This window comes from Palaemon carinicauda, chromosome 24 (assembly GCF_036898095.1).
Source record: "Palaemon carinicauda isolate YSFRI2023 chromosome 24, ASM3689809v2, whole genome shotgun sequence".
NCBI lineage: Eukaryota > Metazoa > Arthropoda > Malacostraca > Decapoda > Palaemonidae > Palaemon > Palaemon carinicauda.
The window spans coordinates 6570131-6584793 of NC_090748.1; the positions used below are offsets into that span (position 1 = coordinate 6570131).

Here is a 14663-nt window from a genome sequence, read left to right on the forward strand (position 1 = left end):
CCAGACAAATCTTTCTAACATAATTGACCTCATCATTGTGAGCTGAGGAAGGTGGGTTGAGGGAGCCTATAGGTCTATCTGCTAAGTCATCAGCAGCCATTGCCCTACCCTCCTTGGTCCTAGTTGGGTGGAGAGGGGCCTTGGGCGCTGATCATATGTGTATATGGTCAGTCTCTATGTAGTCTCCCCAACGAACCAAGGATAGTCACTGGCATAGCCTTTTCCATCAGCGAGTAAATGCTATCATATTCATTTTTTTCACGCTATAATAAGGTAATCAACACATGTAAATCCTGATAAACATTGGTAGCCATGACCGCATGGAATCATATTTTCTTAGTAACTTCATCAATAAATACACAAGGAGAGACATTAGATTTATTTCTAAATATTGTTTTCTTTAGCACTGCGTGTAATATAAATATAATATAAACGTAATAAACAGAAATAGTGTACTTCTCTTCCACATTGATATCTGATTCAATATTATTTATGCCATCAATTAAAATAAAGGCCAACGTATGCCCAGCCAAAGTTGTTACACAATCAACGTTATTAGGCAATTGACATAATTACAATATTTCACCAAAGATTTGATGCGTTGTCCATCCAAAGATTGAAATCTCAGCAAATAATGATTTTCGTGTTATTTTTTTTTTCCTTTTTTAATCATGTCAATGGGTATACTAAAATTCCTACAAAACCATATTTGTATTTGTTCTCGAAGATTTTTAAACTTTATATATATATATATATATATATATATATATATATATATATATATATATATATATATATATATATATATATATTAATTTTGCCTATAAAGTTTATTTCCATATATTCAAAACCTCACACTACTTTTTTAATCATCTCATTATCATTCAAAGCTTTAGAAAATTTGATTTCCCAGTATCAATCGTCTCAGTTTTAGATTAATTGAATTTAAGTACAACTACCGAACAACCATGGGCAAATGCCTCGTTGTTCAATAACAACTTTGTACTCGTTAAAGTCCTACTTTGTTTTCAAGCCAATCCGATGCCGTTATCCCCGTACTTTCGTTAAACAGTCGCTTATGATTGGCTGAAACTAGTTGCGAGAAATAAGTAACTGGAAACAAAGGACCTGACAAAACTGAGTTTTGAAATCAGAATGGAAACACTCAGTTTGGTTAATGCTGCCGGAGACTTTATATCTGAGAAATTTTCGTATCGCTTGGGTTAAGGAGGTAAGAAAACGGTGAATTTGAAGCTTTGACGTAGGTGATAAGGAATAAGTTTTAAATGCTGCGTTTCGATGACGAGAATGGCCTTAAAGAATTTTGAGTTTGTTACTTTATGATCTGGAGGTATGAGGTATAGTTTGAATTTTATATTTTGTTTTATCGTGAAGATTTTGCGTTAATATAAATGTTGCATCGACTAGCTGATATTGAGGTATGCTTTATGGTCACTATATAGATCGAATATTTTTAAATAATTGCTTTTGTGAAGACTAGTGCAGCGTTGCCATATATGGGGATTTATCCCTAGATTTGGGGATTTTGGTTGTGATGGGGATATTCTGTACAAATTTCTTTGAAGAAACAAAGATGAGTAAACCTTCATTTTGTTGGTTTACTTCCGCTTATATAAAGTATAGTAAATAATTTCTATTAGTAAAGCCTACATGATCAGGAGAAAAAATAATTGAGGAAATGGAGAATTTTGGATCGGTTTGGCGGTTTTTGATCATAAGTTTTGAGGATTTTACACTTACCCATCCTGAAACAATGGACGGTCTGGTACTGTCACTGTCACTGACCTAGTGAATATCAGTCTGTCACCACTCACCAGTGTATGCCCACATATTGAAAGTGTAGGATTCTTTGCTGGCAAGGGTGTACAAATGGAAGTCATTTAGGTTTCCTAAGACTTACGCAATAGGCTATCTTTTTATGAGGTTATTTTGAAAGTCACAAACTTCAGATAGGACTTCCTAGACGTAAGTGACAATTTGAAGCTTTGTATGTTAAATTTAGTTCATTAAAAAACTCGTCTGGCCTACCCAAATTTAATATTTGGCAAAATTCTAGTTGAGCGTTCAAGTTGGAAATGTAGGCTACATCGCAAATTATATACATTATATGAATTTCGGTTATTTAAAAATCATGGTTGAAGTACTGCAAGTAGATCGAGAAAACATCTATACTAAGGTGGAGTATCTCGATAAGGTGAAAATTTGAATAAATTCGTTAACCGCTATTGACACTATAAAGATAAAATCTGACTATTTGGCCACACAGCACCAGTAGCACATGTATTGTACAGCTTGTCAGACTGTCAGAGCAGTAGAGCACTGAAATACTGCACTGTAGTAATAGTGCTAGTGAAGAAAGTCACGGTGCAGCAAAGTCCAGTAGGTGATTAGTGTAATTCGGTGGACCAATGTACCTCTAAATATGCTTAAGTAAGGGTGTTTGTAGTACGAAAGACTCCCAAAAAAAGTATGATGGAAAAATCTCGTATTCAACAATTGCTCTTGAATGTTTTAAAGGTTTAAAGGCAACTCATGAATGACAGATGCAAAGGTTATATCACATTGCCCTAACTAGCAGGACAGTGCCCTAGAGACTGACCATATATAGAGTCCTTTCAATTCACGTCATCAAACTTCCGGTCCGCCATCTTGGAGGGCAAACAAAGACGCGTTCAGTGGGTAGCTATGGTTGAACTGTTGAATATTTAGCCATTTCATCACATTCACATTCACACAATGCCCAGTTTTTGCGCTATTGCTGGCTGTGGGAATCGAGGACGAAGAGATGACAAGAGTTTCTACCGCATACTGGCAGTTATTCAGAATCAGGACAAAGATACAGAGGAATTATCCAAGTGCAGACGTGACTTGTGGTTGTCCAGAATATCACGGGCTGATCTACGTGAATCCTCACTACCCTACGCACGTATTTGTTCTGATCATTTCATATCAGGTCAGTCTCGGCTAGGCCCTAAAAGTATCATTATTCCTGTGTAAACATGCTATATCCGATCGCATAGGTGACTTGACAAGTATCATCGTCAGTTCAGTGTGTAGTGTGTGTGGGGGAGGGGGCATCTCAATTTTTAAACATCAAAGGGGCATCTCAGATTTTCAAAACATAAATTAAAAGCGCCCATATTGGCTATATTAACAAAGGCTACTTACCTAGGTCTCTATTTCGTCAAGGTGCTCATGCCTATATATAATTAAGTGTATATTTATATTTATTTTAATTTGTGTATTAAATTGTGCAGACATACAGGCCTGTGATGAATAAACATTGATTATAAATAATAATATCTGAAAGCTGGTTTAACCCGAAGGGGTCTTCAGCTTATATATGAAACATTGAAAAAATAATTAAACTTGCGCATTTAATTGCAAGGAGGCAAAACGATCATCCAAGAGCATTACAATAGAGTTTGTCCATCATGTGTTTATATGTATATAAGAAATTATAGCATTTGTAACCAAACACAAACAATGTTTAGGCATGAACTGATAAAGATTTGACATTATAATGCAAAACTTTTACATACATTTTGACAATCAAAAATTATAATACACAAGGTTAGGCTAAATGATCAATATTAGTGTTTATCTAATTTTGGACTTAAAAGCATTAAAGGGAAAAACAACGAATTCTGGAAGCAGATTATTCAATGGAAATGTATGCCCACTCATGTTCTGGGTTAGCCGACAGTACCAAGTAGTCCACCATATCAATGTATGAAATACTGGGAAAATCCTCAATATTTTGACTGAATGAATTCTGCATCTGGTATGGATCTAGGCCATCAATTAGATAGAGTTTCTGCTTGTAAAAACGCTTATCATCACCCGACAATTGTTTGACAAAGTCGCTCTCATTGTCCATATTCGCTGTAGCAGCTGCCATGTTTTCGCTTTGTATGCCCTCCAGCATGGCCGCCGGCGATTCCCAGTGACGTCATTGAAAGGACTCTATACATAAGATCACCTAAGTCCCCTCTCCACCCAAACTAGGACCAGGGAGGGCCAGGCAATGGCTGATGATTACTCCAGTAGGTATACCTATAGGTCCCCAAACCCCTACCTCCCTCAGCTCACAAGGATGGTGAGGTCTCAAACATTAAAGAAACTAAAGAGATAGAGCAACCCCAGTTTGGCGAGTGCCAGGCAGGGACGATTCCAATAGGCCACCACAACCCCAATCTCATCTTCCCAGGAGAAAAAAAGTATAAATTTGTTAGGTGTAAACAATGTATAGGGTTAAATGCGAGAATAAAACTATGCAGTGAAGCGGGTAATACAGTAATTGTCGTTAAGACTGTTGTACTTCTAAAAAGAATACTAATTTTCCTAGCCAAATTTAACTAGAGAATCATAACTTGCATCTTTATTGTATGAATAAAACTATGCCTTCAAAGGTTTGCCTTGTAGAATAGTTTCCCTCCTCAGAAGTCCTATTTAATTTTACTATAATGTGTATCTTAGCCTAATCAGTTTCATTTTAGAACAGTACAATACTGTACTAGTAGGGCTTTGGAACTTTCATGAATATTTTTACAAATACATTTTTCAATCCCATTTTCTATGGAGTCCTACGTAACCTTTTTCACCGTACTTGAATAAATATTTTACTACAGAAGTACCTCATGCATTTTTTTTTTTCTGAACTACGGGGTGGAAGGAGGCTTCTGTGGCCGGTGCTGAGATGCCTAAAGGAGCAAAACCGTAATTGTCAAGATAACTTTGTTAGAGGTTTCCGCCAGTAGGCCTAGTATATGGAATTCAAATTCTGTAGTGTTTGTTCCAACACGGAATACTTACCTTGAACTACTTTCTTTGGAGTATCTGGGATCTCCTCCCAACCGACCAGAGTTTTGTGTAGTCTACCCTATACCGATTTTCTACGAGGGGTAACCTCAGGCGGAGTGATAATCGCCCTGAGGCTAACCCTGGGTCAGAGAGCATGCTTGCTCAGGTCTCGACCTCCAGTAAGTTCTCTGGTGGTGTCACGATATCATCTCGCCGCTGTCCTTTATCTCAGTGTGACTCTTTGTGTTCCAGACCCCTTCGTGTCTCACGCGGTTCCCATGTGGTTCCTTTGTGCTTTTCCCTTTGCTTTCCCTGTGCGTTCTTGTCTCGTAGTGCTTCTGCTGCGTTATGGAGCATCCCCGCCGTCGTCCTGGGTCTTTGGCCGTTAAATCGTGTGGAGCGTTTCTATCTAAACTGGAAGTAGACCCGCACTCCTTGTGTTCGTCGTGTAGGGGCAGTGTGTGTTCCCCTACCGCCACGTGTCCGGAGTGCGTGTCCTGGAACGAGGTGCAGTGGGTGCGTTATGGCACCAAAAAGAAGGCGGCGACGAAAGAAGTCGCCTAGGAGGTCGAGCATCGCTTCTCCCTTTGCTTCGCCAGGCGTGTCGTCGGGCCGAGCTTCCCTGCCACCCTCCCCTACCCAGAGTAGGGGACGAGGTAAGTCCGTTGCTGGGAAGAGGCCTGTGGCTGTTCCCCAGGAGTCTGAGCTGCAGGATAGTGGGGTTGTGGCGTCTTTCCAGGCAAGTGTGGGGCCTGAGGGAGGGTCGGGAGTGTGTGTGGGGGACGGAGTCCTGGTGCAAGCAGGGCACGTCTCCTCTGATGACCCTATGTGGGGGAAAATTGTCCCTAATTCTTCTCCAGCCTCCTGGGCTTGTTTTTCAGGAACTAATGCAGCCGAAGGTACCGCGGAGAAGGAACACTCGCCGACGGAGGACCCCTCGCGTGGGTACCCCCGAAGACACCCTTCAGGTCCCCTCTGAGAATGGAAGAGGGCTTCGGTTCCTGGTCCCCCACTGAAGAGCGTCCGCGCTCCAGTCCAGCGCCATCTGCTACGTTTCCGGACGTCTTCCTACAGGCCCCGCCCCTGGTCGAGCGTCGCGGGATCCCTCCTACATCTTCGCGTGAGTCTGCCCCTCCTAAACGTGCCTGCAAGTCGTCGGGTTCGTAAGTTGAGGCTTTTTCCTGCTCCTCGGAGGACGAAGCCCGGAGAAAACACAGAAGGCATAGAGAGAAATCCTGCAGGAGGCACTCCCGTTCGCGCTCCCGCTCCAGGTCTCTCCACGGGAGAAGACGTTCCGGATCCCCCAGAAGGAAATGGAGGAGAAGTGGCTCCCCAGACGAGGAGTGGGTGGTTATACCTCGCAGCAGACTGTTGGAGTCAGCAGCGGTCCCAGGCTCTTCAGGTTGACGCCCTAGAGCCCGTTCTCCGGAGAGGTACTCCTCCAGTAGCAGATTCAACCGACGGAGGGAGTCGTCATTCCAGGTCCCAGCAGACTGGCATAAGTCGCGAAGGTTCCGGCTCCATTCGCCCAGCGGAGAGAGTCGCCCCTTCGGTCTGGCAGCCGCGTCCAGACCTCCAGGACATCCCTGAGTCGTCAGGATCGTGAAGGATGGCTCCCCTCGTCGAGTAGACCCGCAGACATGTGGTCCTCCGTGAGGAAGGATAGATGGAGAGGACCAAGTCCTTGGCTTCTCCCAGTACGGAAGCCTCCGACGGAGGTGCTCCGTCGCATGCAGCAGTTCGTCCTGCGGAGGGACTGGACGATCAGGGGGAGGGCTCTGCAGCGGAAGTATCAGCCTATCGCAGAGTGATAGGCCTCATCCATAGACACCACAGGCTAGACGAGTCCGAGCCCTCTTGCGAGGAATTCTGGCGGTCTAGTCTCAACAGACTGGTGGATGCCCCCGTCCAGCAGAGACCCTCCCTGGCCCTTCCGCTAACCAGGGATGTGAAGCTAGGTAGAGCCCACGTGGACAAGATTGTGGCCAACCACGCCAAGGCTCCCAAGAAATAGTTCCTCCAAACTACTACAGGGCCTGAAGTCCCAGAGCAAGTTTTACCTTCCGGAGGGCCACCATGCAGGCGCATGTACCCTGGAGCCTGCACTGGCCGGTTTGGGACAAGGAGCTGCGGAAGAGAGAGCCTCGTCAGCACCAATCTGTTTCTCTCCTGCGGAAGCCACCATGATGGAGGAGATTGCGAAGGACCTGGTGAACGGCTCCTCCTGGCTGGATTGGTGGGCTTCTACCCTGGTGGCCGTCCAGGCATCGTACGTCCTCACTGTCCCTGAAAATCAGGCCTTACTCAAGGAGCTGATTAGTTCGGGAGGTAAGGCCCTGATGTTTCTCTCATACCAGTCACTAGCACAGGCCGCCAACTGGTTCCTACGGAGGAGGGACACAGTCCTTAACAAGATAACCTGACAGTTCCCCGACAGAGAGGCGAGGTCCCTGAGAAGCCTAATCCTGTGGGATGACTCAATTTTCCCCCTGAAGGCAGCTCAGGAGTCGATTGAATGGGTCAGAAAACTCGAAGGACCAGGGCGATCCCAGACCTCCCCCAGCGAGGAGGCCCGCGCACAGAAGGTCGACCTCCGATGTTCATCCGCCATCTCGGGCTACTCCTAGCCAGACCAGGAGAGACACCCCTACTACGGCCTGGTCACAGTCCTCTCAGCCCTCCCGTAGGGGAGCAGCCTCAGCTCAATCCTCCTACAGGCCTTTGTATGCAACGTCCAGAAGAGGGCGTTCAGGCCGCTTCTCTAGGAGAAGATAGGGAGGGAGGCCCCCTACTTCTGCCGAGGCCTCAGGTGGGGGATGTCTCAAACACTCTTGGCAAGCATGGAAAGACCACGGAGCAGACCCGTGGACAGTGGCAGTCCTGAAGGAAGGGTACAGGTTACTCTTCCTAGCTGAACCCCCACCTCTGATACCTAATCAGCAGGCAGGGTGGCTAGCCCCCAAGGACCCCTTGAAAAAGACAGCCCTACAGGAAGAAGTCTCAGCGATGTTGGCAAAAGGAGCGATGGAACCAGTCAAGGACCCTGGTCCGGGGTTCTACAGCAGGCTGTTCCTGGTGAAGGCGACAGGGGCCTGGAGACCGGTCATAGACCTCTCAGCCCTCAACAAATTCGTGTGCAAGACCGACTTCAAGAGGGACACTCCGAAGTCTGTCTTAGCGTCCTTGAGGGAAGGGGACTTCATGATGTCAGTAGACCTCAAGGACACCTACTTCCAAATTCCAATTCATCCATCCAGCAGGAAGCACCTACGGGTGAAATGGGGTACCCAGGCGTTGCAGTTCAGGACCCTCTGCTTCGGGCTGTCCACAGCCCCTCAGGTCTTCACGAGGGTCTTCACGACAGTCTCAGCCTGGGCACACGAACAGGGCATTCGCCTGATTTGGTACCTAGACGACTGGTTGTTACTTTCAGCCTCAGAGGAAGTACTGAGGGAACAAGGCGCGAAGCTTCTGCGGTTCTGCAACGTCCTGGGTATCATCATCCTGAAGAAGTCCCAGTTGATACCCTCCACCAGGATGACCTATCTCGGAATGGTTCTGGACTCCCGGTTGGCGAGAGCCTTCCCCTCCGCGGAGAGATTAGACAACCTAGACAGAGTCCTCCGCCCCTTCCTGTCGGACCAGCCCGAGAGAGCGAAGGACTGGCAGAGACTGATAGGACACCTTGTGTCATTAGAGAAACTGGTCCCCCAGAGCAGGCTGAAGCTCAGAGAGGTCCAGTGGAATCTGAAGGGGAACTGGAACCAGAGGGACTCCCCCCCCACAAGGTGATCCCTGTGTTCCCGGAGATGAAGGAGGTCCTAGAGTGGTGGTGCGGCAGGTCGAACACCCTCAAGGGAGTGCCCTTCGCAGCCGACCCTCCGGAGATGCTCCTGTTCACGGACGCATCAAAGGAGGGGTGGGGTGCCCATCTGCTTGGACGTTCAGCAAGAGGGACCTGGACGAACGAGGAGAAAGCCCTGCACATAAACGTGTTTGAGATGCTGGCAGTAGGAAGGGCGTGCCTGGAGTTCGTCCATCTACTCCGGGGGAATACCGTGGCGTTGATGTGCGACAACGCCACGGTAGTGGCCTACATAAGGAAACAAGGAGGACTAAGATCGAAGGAGTTGTGCGTCCTCACGTTGGAACTGCTGGAATGGGCCGAAGTAGAACTGATCAGGATCTCAGCAAGGTTCATTCTGGGAAAAAGGAATGTCCTAGCCGACGGCCTCAGCACGATGGGACAGGTAGTGGGTTCCGAATGGTCCCTGCACCCAGAAGTAGCCAAAACCATCATTCTGAAATGGGGGTCGCCGGTGATGGATCTCTTCGCAACAAGGTTGAACGCTCAGCTCCCCGTGTTTTGTTCTCCTGTCCCAGACCCAAGAGCGGCGTTCGAGGATGCCTTCCAACATCCCTGGGACAACCTCGACGTTTACGCCTCCCCCCCTTCGGGATGCTCAGACAGGTCCTCAACAGAGTAAGAAGGGTGGACAACCTGTGGATGACTTTGGTAGCGCCGTGGTGGCCGGAGAGAGAATGGTTCGTGGATCTAAAAGAACTGGCACGACTTCCACCTTGGCCCCTTCCAGACATGCTAGACCTTCTTCGGCAACCACATTTCCAAAGGCTTCACGAGAACCCTCGGTCCTTCCGTCTTCACGCGTGGAGGTTATCGAGTGTCTCCTGAGGAAAGAAGGCTATTCGTCGGGGACGGCAGCGAGGATGTCAGGCTACCCGAGACGATCATCGGTAGCAGTCTACCTAGCAAAGTGGGCCACCTTTACTAAGTGGTGCGCCTCTAAGAACATCAGGCCCCTGAGGGCCTCTATCCCGGAGATAGCGGACTTCCTGGTTTAATCTCAGGGACGTGGCAAACATGTCCATCCCGGCCATCAAGGGAGTACGGGCTGCTCTGGGTCAAGTCTTCCTCCTGAAGGGCATCGACCTATAATCCTCCAGGCATCTATCGATGCTCATTAAGAGCTTCGAACAATCGTGTCCCCCGCAAGCCGTTCGGGTGCCACAGTGGGACGTGGGCAGGGTCCTGAAGATGTAGTCAGAGCCTCCCTTCAAACCCCTAAAGGACATCGTGGACAAGGATCTCACCCTCAAGACGGTTTTCCTATTGGTATTAGCTTCGGCGAAACGAGTAGGGGAGATACATGGACTGTCCTACGAGGTCTCTCACTCGAAGGGCTGGCGGGAGCTCACCTTCAGGTTCGTGCCGTCCTTCGTTGCGAAGACCCAGAATCTGGCCGTGTGGGATCCCAGGTTTGAGGGGTTCTCAATACCAGCAATTCCTCGTTCCGACAACTCGAAGGACTTGCATCTGTGCCCTGTCAGGGCCGTAAGAAAATACTTAGAGAGTATAGCCAGACTTCGGCCCGAGATCAAAAGTCTGTTTGTGTCCACGGGCCTGGTGAAGAAGCCAGTCTCGGAGAACACTATCTCCTTCTGGTTGAGGCAGATGATCATCAGGGCTTACAGTAAGGCAGATATCCCCCTGTCGGGAAAGCCCAGACCCCATGACATTAGGGGTCTGAGCACCACGTTAGCGTTCGAGAAGAATATGGCAGTGGGCCAAATCCTGAGAGCAGGCACCTGGGCTAACCAGTCTACCTTCACTGCTCATTACTTGTAGGACTATTCAAGAAAATTCCTGGATGGTTTCTCGATAGGTACCGTCGTTTCTGCGCTCCAAACGGTTTAAAGGTCTGGCCCCAGTGAAAACCACAGGTAGAAAGTACAAGAGACACAGCTTCGTAAGTAATTTGTATTTTTCCAAACAGTACTTATCTCGAACTACTTTCGGGTAATGGCCCGCCCTTCCTTCCCCGAGTGCCTTGTGGAATTCTTAGAGACCTAAAACAACCAAGAACTTACTGGAGTTCGAGACCTGAGCAAGCATGCTCTCTGACCCAGGGTTAGCCTCAGGGCGCGTATCACTCCGCCTGAGGTTACCCTTCATAGAAAATGGGTATAGGGTAGACTACACAAAACTTTGGTTGGTTGGGAGGAGATCCCAGACACTTCTAAGAAAGTAGTTCGAGGTAAGTACTGTTAGGAAAAATACAAATTACTTAGAAATTTGTGATATTTGCAAGGATATATTCAATTTACTAATTCCAATGTCCTAACTATTAGAGCACTTATCTATTATGAAACTCATTGTTGGTGGTTGGGTTTGCTTGTAGGATTTTATTTACCATTGACAACTTGTTTGGTTTGTAGAGCCTCAGGCTGGTTGTGATTGAATAATTAAGTTTAGCAAGTTAGATTTTGGAGGGAGCTTTGCATTTAACCTAGCTTTACCATTCGATTGTACCTTTACTATATTATTGGTAGAAGTTGAATTTACATTGCTCAGGAATTTTCAATAATGTGTAGTACTCACTATAATTGTGGCCTAGAGCTTCCTGGTGGTTGAACTAAGAATAGACAAAAATTTCCCTAGCTAACACAAGGTACCCTAAATATTTAAAGACTATAGCCTTGAAAGGAATTTTGGTAAATGCTAACTGTTTCTACATGAATACTGTACAAAATTTTGTTCTTTAGTATTAGTAGGCTTTCAGGAAAGCTGTGTTTAAACTTTGTAAGATGGCTGTACAGTATTAAGCTGGAGGGTGGCGGGTAATCCTTGCCCACCTGACAGGCCACTGACCCCTTAATTTTTCAGCATCAATTTAGTACATATATACTTCTGGTGCACTCAGTTGGTTTTTTTTATCCTTTTCTTTATCTTTTCTTGTTATTGGCAAGTCGTCATATGCAAGGGATAATAAGGAAGAGAGGATTTGCAGTATTTCCTTGACTACAGTATAGCTGTGTGACAGGTGTTGTGCAACCTTCAGTACTTACATACACATTGTTGTTCATGTTAGAAAGTTTATTGGCTGTTCATTCCCTCATGAGTGTGGCCTTGTGACGATGACATAATCCTAAACGTTGTACTCCACCGAAGGAAGAGGTTTTTCTTTCTACCATTGAGTGTGAATGGGAAAGGCACTGCCCTTCCTCTTCCTGTATCTTCCTGAATCTGGGAATGTGATAAGGATGTATCACCCAGTTATGCTGTTTCTTCTTAAACCTTAACCCCTATGAGTGACACCAAGAAGTAATCTTTAAAGTTTTTCTTTCTTCAGCCTCGTCTATATTTTTTTGTTTGTTTGTTTGTTTGCGCGTACATGTGACTCCTATGGTTTCTCTCCCTGCAGCATAGATAGTGCATTCATTTCTTATGGCGTTCTGAGCTCATGCACTTCTAGTTGGGACAAAAGTCAACGCACATATTTTCCCGTCACTGAATGATGATTGACTTCCTGTGCCATCTTCCAATCCTGTTGCCAAGCATTTGCCTGCTCATGACAGCAGCCCTTTGAGCATGTGCATTTCCGATGAGCCTTCCCTGCTAGGCAGGCAGTTTCCAAATGCTCTGCCTTAAGAGTTCCTACTTTTCTTGCATATACTCCACGCCTCTTTCATAGATGTGTCCCAAGATTCGCTCCTTCCAGCACTGAACTAGATGGACATCGACTTCTGGCATGTTTACCAAGGCGCGTTTGTCACCAAGCACATATCCTTTAGATTAGACACGTCTCCCTTTTGGCGAGACGCATTTATCAGTCGCGTGCCTCCTAGACATGCCATCCCAGATTGTGTTTCTGCAAGCAGCTCCACCAGACGCTTGTGCCATGTGGGTGTGTCTTCCAGACGGGTGTTTCTCAGGTGGGCTACCACAGGAGCATCTTTGCTACGATCATGTTTGCCAGATAGGCTTCTTGGATGTTGCTCCTTGAATAAAAGCACCATATTGGATGTACATCTCCCTGTGTGCTCTCCTCTCGAAATACAGTAAATCTCTCAGGCATGCATTGCAGGTCTCGCATCCACTAGGAAGGAATCTTTGTCTTCCATATCCTGAAGAGGGAGACACAGATTAGACATTCTTCAAGGTGCTGTTTTCAGAAAGGTCTCAGGCATAGGGGAAGCCTTGTCTTTCCCCCAAAGGACAGGAAGGCTGTCATCAAACTTCACTGTTGTGCCCCTATCAGTACAACACGCAGACTTACTTCCTTTGTCAGCCTTATCCAAGGGAGCATTGGGAGTCTCAGGTCTCTGGAAATGAGGCCTCTTTGAAAATGGGGCATCCTTCCTGTAGTCTTTACAAGGTAGAGGAAATGTTATTGGATACAGTAGTCTCTTCCATCCCCTCTTTCGCTAAGCCTGCAGTTGCAACCAGGGCACCGGGTTGCTCTGCTGGATGTTTTTCAGCAGTTCATTTCCTCTCTGTGACAGGCATCTGGTATGGAAGTCATGGCTATGGGTATCGTGCAATTTGATTGACCAGTGGTTGGATACTATCAGCTACCTAGCCAACACAGAGGATTTAACTGACCCTAGCAAGAAGTAGGTCCAGAAGAACATTGTCCTAACAGGAGCTAGGATAGTAAGCTCTCAGTGCACCATCTGGCCAATCAGTGGGCCAATAGGGTGCTAAAGCATCTTGATACCGTGACTTCGAGATACCACTCACAGATACTCTAGACTCTATCCTGTTGTGTGCAACATTGTTTTTGACAGCCTTAACTTTCCACATGAGGTCAAAGCGAAACAGCTGTTTAACCATCCCAGCTCTGGAGACTGGTCTTTGAGACTTCAACCATGAACAAGTTCATCCGGCAAACATCAACCAGGATGAAGACTGTGGTCTTGGTTACACAAGCAATCAGGCCTCAGGATGTCATAGTAATCTGGGATTTGAAGGACTTGTACTTCCAAATCCCTCTCCTCTCTCTGTCCAGGAATACCTCGGTTAGTAACAGCCAGAAAGATGTTACAATTCAAGATCCTTTACTTTGGCCTGTCAGAGGTGCCAAAATTTTCGCAAAATATCTTAAAACTAGTATCCCTGTGGGGGCATGCCAACGGATTTTGCCTGCTCAGATATCTGGAGGCTTGACTGATCCTAGTGGAGTTGGAAGGTGACAACCTCCTACAAAGTTCTCTCTCGCTGTCAAGACCTAGGTGTTGTGATGATTCTAGAGAATTCTCTCCTAATCCCCTCTCGGACTAGTGTATCTAGGGATACTCTCCGTACCTCGCACTAAGTTTAATTGGCTACCTTCCAGCTACACCAAAAGAATATCCACTTAAATAACTTCAGGTTTGTATTAGGGACAAAGTAAAAATTCTCTGAATTTGTTATTTACCTTTCCGAAACTCACTTTTTCTTTCTCTACTAATAGGTGAGTTTGCCTTGGCATAGCAGTTAGCTTGGGAGACTGGTATTCACAACCTTTACCCTGCGTGCAAATGTCACATGCACGCAGTCCTCCCCCTGCGAAAACAAAAGTGTGGTTAGCCTCCCAGTGGGGGCAGCCCAGTATGCAATGGAAGAAGCCCAAGACATTCTTTGACATCGGGGTCTTATTTGAGGTCAAAGAAATCCCAATTTCTTACTCCAGTGCCTTGTCTGCTCCCAGTTAAGTCTGCTTGTTCCGCCTACTCTGGAGGACAGTTTAACCCCGGACAGCCCTCAGGTGCGGAGGACCCCGTTGCTTCCTCTAGTGAAGCGCCGGTAATCCTGACCTTAGGGGAGTCTAGTTCACTTGACACTTGGTGTCATTTATGGCCTTCCTTGTGGCTTTCGGCTCATATAGGGACTTAAGCTTGGGGCACAGCAGGAGTGTACGACTGCCTCATCAAGTTGTCCACGGGCTTCCCTCCACGACTCTGGAATGGTGTTCCCTTCAACAGGTCTTGTGCCCTTAGCTAAGACGTCTTCTCCAAATCCTTGCCCACATGAGTTGGTGGTGGCAGGTCCCATCCAT

At 46.6% G+C, this 14663-nt stretch overlaps 1 long non-coding RNA gene across 1 annotated transcript in view; it reads left to right on the plus strand.

Moving 5' to 3' along the window:
- Positions 1–1163: 1163 nt before the first annotated feature.
- The window catches only part of LOC137617796 (uncharacterized), a 32218-nt gene continuing 18718 nt past the window's right edge, over positions 1164–14663 (plus strand). The window contains exon 1 of the long non-coding RNA XR_011039662.1: positions 1164–1231. This is a non-coding gene — a long non-coding RNA (uncharacterized lncRNA). The remainder of the gene's footprint in view (positions 1232–14663) is intronic.